Raw genomic sequence first — 6,782 nt, forward strand, 5'->3', positions numbered from 1 at the left:
AAAAAATTACAAAATCATAAAAACCAAAAATATTTTTTATGTTTCTTATTGAGTCTAGTGTCTCATTTTAAGTTTGGTGTCAATTGCATGTTTCTATTCTTCTTGGATTCATTCATGTGTCTTCATTAATCTTCAAGTTGTTCTTGATGATTTCCTTGCTCTAATCTTTAAATTCTCTTGTCTTGAGTGTTTTGTTGTTTCTCATATGCATTCTCAATTTGTTAGTGTCAATAGTATACAAACTTCTAAGTTTGGTGTCTTGCATGCATTGTTTATTTGATTTTAATTTCATTTTGATTATTCCTCATTATTAAAAATCCAAAGAAATTTTTAATTTGTGTCTTTTCAAGTCAATAATACAGAGAATTGAAGATTCAGAACATACAGCAGAGGAGTTACACAGAAAAAGCTGGGCGTTCAAAACGCCCAGTGAGGAAGGAAAACTGGCGTTTAAACGCCAGCCAGGGTGCCTGGCTGGGCGTTTAACGCCCAAAAGGGGTGAGTTTTGGGCGTTAAACGCCAGAATGTATACCATTCTGGGTGTTTAACGCCAGGATGGCACAAGAGGGAAGATTTTGTTTTTAATTCAAATTTTTTTCAAGTTTTCAAAATTTTTCAAAATTAAATCTTTTTCAAATCATATCTTTTCAATCATATATTTTCAAAATTAATTTCTTTCCATTTTCAAAGATACTTGCTAACAATTAATGATTTGATTCAACATTTCAAGAATGTTGCCTTTTCTGTTGAGAAAGGTTTAATGTTTGAATCATATATTTTCTTGTTAGCCAAGTCATTAATTTTAAAAAATCAAATCTTTTTTTAAATTGTTTCTCAATCATATCTTTTCAATGGCATCTTTTTAAAACCATAACTTTTCAATCATATCTTCTTAATCACATCTTTTTTTTAAAATAGTTTTCAATCATATCTTTTTAATTTCTAATTTCAAAATCTTTTTCAAAAATCACTTGATTTCTTTTCCACTCATAGTTTTCGAAAATCATTCTTCAATTTTTCAAAATGTTTTTAAAATCTTTTACTTTATTTTCGAAAATTCTTCCCCTCTTCTCACATCCTTCTATTTATGGACTAACATTCCTCCTCAATGCACAATTCGAACTCTATCTCTCTTGATAAGTTCGAATTCTTCTACATCTTCCTTCTATTCTTCTTTTCCTCTGACACCTCAAGGAATCTCTATACTGTGACATAGACGATTTCATATTTTCTTGTTCTATTCTCTTTCATATGAGCAGGAGCAAAGACAAAAGCATTCTTGTTGAGGCTGACCCTGAACCTGAAAGGACCTTGAAGCAAAAGCTAAGAGAAGCTAAGGCACCACTCTTTGTAGAGGACCTAACAGAAATCTTCAAAGAAGAAGACATGGCAGCCGAAAACAACAACAATGCCAACAATGCAAGGAAGGTGCTGGGTGACCTTACTGCTCCTACTCCCGACTTCTATGGGAGAAGCATCTCTATCCCTGCCATTGGAGCAAACAACTTTGAGCTTAAGCCTCAATTAGTTTCTCTAATGCAACAGAATTGCAAGTTCCATGGACTTCCATTGGAAGATCCTCATCAGTTTTTAGCTGAATTCTTGCAAATCTGTGACACTGTCAAGACAAATGGGGTTGACCCTGAGGTCTGTAGACTTATGCTATTCCCTTTTGCTGTAAGAGACAGAGCTAAGATATGGTTGAACTCACAACCTAAAGAAAGCCTGAACTCTTGGGAAAAGCTAGTCAATGCCTTCTTGGCAAAGTTCTTTCCACCTCAAAAATTGAGTAAGCTTAGAGTGGAAGTCCAAACCTTTAGACAGAAGGAAGGTGAATTCCTCTATGAAGCTTGGGAAAGATACAAACAATTGATCAGAAAGTGTCCTTCTGACATGCTTTCTGAATAGAGCATCATAGGTATCTTCTATGATGGTCTGTCTGAACTGTCCAAGATGTCATTGGACAGCTCTACTGAAGGATCTCTTCATCTGAAGAAGACGCCTACAGAAGCTCAAGAACTCATTGAAATGGTTGCAAATTACCAATTCATGTACACTTCTAAAAGGAATCCTGTGAACAATGGGACGAATCAGAAGAAAGGGGTTCTTGAGATTGATACTCTGAATGCCATACTGGCTCAGAACAAAATATTGACTCAACAAGTCAATTTGATTTCTCAAAGTCTGTCTGGAATGCAAGCTGCACCAGGCAGTACTAAGGACGCTTCATCTGAAGAAGAAGCCTATGATCCTGAGAACCCTTCAATGGAAGAGGTGAATTACATGGGAGAACCCTATGGAAACACCTATAATCCTTCATGGAGAAATCATCCAAATCTCTCATGGAAGGATCAACAGAGACCTCAACAAGGTTTCAACAACAATAATGGTGGAAGAAACAGGTTTAGCAATGGCAAACCTTTTCCATTATCTTCTCAGCAACAGACAGAGAATTCTAAGCAGAGCCACTCTGACTTAGCAACCATGGTCTCTGATCTATTCAAAACCACTCAAAGTTTCATAACTGAAACAAGGTCCTCCATTAGAAACTTGGAGGCACAAGCGGGTCAGTTGAGTAAGAAAATTACTGAACTCCCTCCTAGTACTCTTCCAAGCAATACAGAAGAGAATCCAAAAGGAGAGTGTAAGGCCATCAACATGGCCAAATTTGGAAAGGAGGAAGAGGCAGTGAGCGCCACTGAGGAAGACCTCAATGGACGTCCACTGGCCTCCAATGAGTTCCCTAATGAAGAACCATGGGAATCTGAGGCTCATAATGAGACCATAGAGATTCCATTGGAATTACTTCTGCCATTCATGAGCTCTGATGAGTATTCTTCCTCTGAAGAGGATGAAGATGTTACTGAAGAGCAAGTTGCTAAGTACCTTGGAGCAATCATGAAGCTAAATGACAAGTTATTTGGTAATGATACTTGGGAGAACGAACCTCCTTTGCTCACCAAAGAACTGGATGACTTGACTAGGCAGAGATTACCTCAGAAGAGACAGGATCCTGGGAAGTTCTCAGTACCTTGTACCATAGGCACCATGACCTTTGAAAAGGCTCTGTGTGACCTAGGGTCAAGCATAAACCTCATGCCTCTCTCTGTAATGGAGAAGCTAGGGATCTTTGAGGTACAAGCTGTAAGAATCTCACTAGAGATGGCAGACAATTCAAGAAAACAAGCTTATGGACTTGTAGAGGATGTTCTGGTAAAGGTTGAAGACCATTACATCCCTGCTGATTTCATAGTCCTGGAGACTGGGAAGTGCATGGATGAATCCATCATCCGTGGCAGACCCTTCCTAGCCACAACAAAGGCAGTGATTGATGTTGACAGAGGAGAATTGATCATTCAAGTGAATGAAGAATCCTTTGTGTTTAAGGCTCAAGGATATCCCTCTGCAACCATGGAGAGGAAGCATGAAGAGCTTCTCTCAAAACAGAGTCAAACAGAGCCCTCACAGTCAAATTCTAAGTTTGGTGTTGGGAGGCCACAACCAAACTCTAAATTTGGTGTTGAACCCCCACATTCAAACTCTGAGTTTGGTGTTGGAAGGTTCCAACATTGCTCTGAATATATGTGAGGCTCCATGAGGGCCCACTGTCAAGCTACTGACATTAAAGAACTGCTTGTTGGGAGGCAACCCAATGTTATATTTATCTATTTTCCTTTGTTATTTTGTGTTTTCTATAGGTTGATGATCATGGGAAGTCACAAAATCAATTGAAAAAGCAAAAACAGAAAGAAAAATAGCACACCCTGGAGGAAAACCTTGCTGGCGTTTAAACGCCAGTAAGGGCAGCAAATGGGTGTTTAACGCCCAGTCTGGCACCATTCTGGGCGTTTAACGACAGTAAGGGGCACCAGACTGGCGTTTAACGGCAGGAATGGGAATCAAGCTGGCGTTAAACGCCAGAAATGGGCACCAGCCCGGCGTTTAACGCCAGGATTGGCAGAAAGAGCAATTTTGCTCGCCACTTGGTGCAGGGATGAATTATCCTTGACACCTCAGGATCTGTAGACCCCACAAGATCCCCACCTACCCCACCACTCTCTCTCTCTTCTTCACCCATTCACCAATCACCTCAACACCTCTTCTCCATAAACCCCTCACCTATCAAATTCCACCATTCTCTTCACCACTCACGTCCATCCCCCACCTACCTCACCATTCAAATTCAAACCACTTTCCGTCCCAAACCCACCCATAATGGCCGAACCTTACCCCTCTCTCCACCCCTATATAAACCCATCTTCACTCCTTCATTTTCACACAACCTACACACTACTTCTGCCCCTTGGCCGAACCACAAGCCCCCCTCCATCTCCTCTATTTCTTCTTCTTCTACTCTCTTCTTTCTTCTTTTGCTCAAGGACGAGCAAACCTTCTAAGTTTGGTGTGGTAAAAGCATTGCTTTTTGTTTTTCCATAACCATTTATGGCATCTAAGGCCAGAGAAACCTCTAGAAAGAGGAAAGGGAAGGCAAAAGCATCCACTTCCGAGTCATGGGAGATGGAGAGATTCATCTCAAGGGTGCATCAAGACCACTTCTATGAAGTTGTGGCCATGAAGAAGGTGATCCCCGAGGTCCCTTTTCGAACTCAAAAAAAGTCAACTTTGATCAAAGGTTGGACCAAGTCCTCAAAGACATTTGTGAAGAGGGCGCTCAATGGAAGAGAGATTCAAGAGGGAAGCCGGTTTAACTGAGAAGGCATGACCTCAAGCCCGTGGCTTGGGGATGGTTGGAGTTTATCCAACGCTCAATCATTCCCACTAGCAAACCGGTCGGAAGTTACTATAGACCAGGCTATCATGATTCATAGCATCATGATTGGAGAAGAAGTAGAAGTTCATGAGGTTATATCCAAAGAACTTTGTAAGGTGGTGGACAAGTCCTCTACCTTGGCAAGGTTAGCCTTCCTTCATCTCATTTGTCACCTCTGTAATTCAGTTGGAATTAACATAGAAGGAGACATCCTCATTGATGAGGACAAGCCCATCACTAAGAAGAGGATGGAGCAAACAAGAGATCCCACTCATCATGAAATCCCTGAGATGCCTCAAGGGATGCACTTTCCTCCACAAAATTTTTGGGAGCAAATCAACACCTCCCTAGGAGAATTGAGTTCCAACATGGGACAATTAAGAGTGGAGCACCAAGAACATTCCATCCTCCTCCATGAAATTAGAGAAGATCAAAGAATCATGAAAGAAGAGCAACAAAGGAAAGGATGAGACATTGAGGAGCTCAAGCACTCCATAAGATCTTCAAGAGGAAGAACAAGCCGCCATCACTAAGGTGGACCCGTTCTTTAATCTCCTTGTTCTTTATTTTTCTATTTTTTTCGAAAAATCATGCTAATGTTTATCTATGTTTGTGTCTTATGATCATTAGTGTCTTAGTGTCTATGCCTTAAAGTTATGAATGTCCTATGAATCCATCACCTTTCTTAAATAAAAAATGTTCTTAATTAAAAAAGAGAAGAATTGCATGAATTTTGAATTTTATAACAGATTAATTATTTTGATGTGGTGGCAATGCCTTTGATTTCTGAATGTATGCTTGAACAGTGCATATGTCTTTTTAATTGTTGTTCATGAATGTTGGCTCTTGAAAGAATGATGAAAAAAGGAGACATGTTACTGAGGATCTGAAAAATCATAAAAATGATTCTTGAAGCAAGAAAAAGCAGTGAATTAAAAAAAATGAAAAAAGGGGAAAAGAAAAAGAAAAAAATAATAAAGTCGTGATCCAAGGCAAAAAGAGTGTGCTTAAGAACCCTGGACACCTCTAATTGGGGACTCTAGCAAAGCTGAGTCACAATCTGAAAAGGTTCACCCAATTATGTGTCTGTGGCATGTATGTATCCGGTGGTAATACTGGAAGACAGAGTGCTTTGGGCCACGGCCAAGACTCATAAAATAGTTGTGTTCAAGAATCATCAAACTTAACTAGGAGAATCAATAACATTATCTGGATTCTGAGTTCCTATAGAAGCCAATCATTCTAAATTTTAAAGGATAAAGTGAGATGCCAAATTGTTCAGAGGCAAAAAGCTAAAAGCCCCGCTCATGTAATTAATACTGATCTTCATAGATGTTTTTGGAATTCATTGCATATTCTCTTCTTTTTATCTTATTTGATTTTCAGTTGCTTGGGGACAAGCAACAATTTAAGTTTGGTGTTGTGATGAGCGGATAATTTATACGCTTTTTAGCATTGTTTTTAGTATGTTTTTAGTATGTTTTAGTTAGTTTTTATTATATTTTTATTAGTTTTTAGTTAAAATTCACTTTTCTGGACTTTACTATAAGTTTGCGTGTTTTTCTGTGATTTCAGGTATTTTCTGGCTGAAATTGAGGGACCTGAGCAAAAATCTGATTCAGAGGCTGAAAAGGACTGCAGATGCTGTTGGATTCTGACCTCCCTGCACTCAAAGTGGATTTTCTGGAGCTACAGAAGCCTAATTGGCGCGCTCTCAACTGCGTTGGAAAGTAGACATTCTGGGCTTTCCAGCAATGTATAATAGTCCATACTTTGCCCGAGATTTGATGGCCCAACCCGACGTTCCAAATCAGCTCAAAACTGCCCGGCGTTAAACGCCAGAACTGGCACAAGAATGGGAGTTAAACGCCCAAAATGGCACAAAAGCTGGCGTTTAACTCCAAGAAAAGTCTCTACACATGAAAGATTCAATGCTCAGCCCAAGCACATACCAAGTGGGCCCGGAAGTGGATTTTTATGTAATTTACTCATTTCTGTAAACCCTAGGCTA

The 6,782-nt window shown here is 39.6% G+C and overlaps 1 non-coding gene across 1 annotated transcript; it reads right to left on the reverse strand.

Annotated features, from left to right (window-relative positions):
* Window positions 1-1,791: 1,791 nt before the first annotated feature.
* On the reverse strand, window positions 1,792-1,899 carry LOC130947932 (small nucleolar RNA R71). The gene has a single exon (XR_009072865.1). It is a non-coding gene; the product is annotated as a small nucleolar RNA R71 (small nucleolar RNA).
* Between the last annotated feature and the right edge of the window lie 4,883 nt (window positions 1,900-6,782).

This window comes from Arachis stenosperma, chromosome 1, assembly GCF_014773155.1.
Source record: "Arachis stenosperma cultivar V10309 chromosome 1, arast.V10309.gnm1.PFL2, whole genome shotgun sequence".
NCBI lineage: Eukaryota > Viridiplantae > Streptophyta > Magnoliopsida > Fabales > Fabaceae > Arachis > Arachis stenosperma.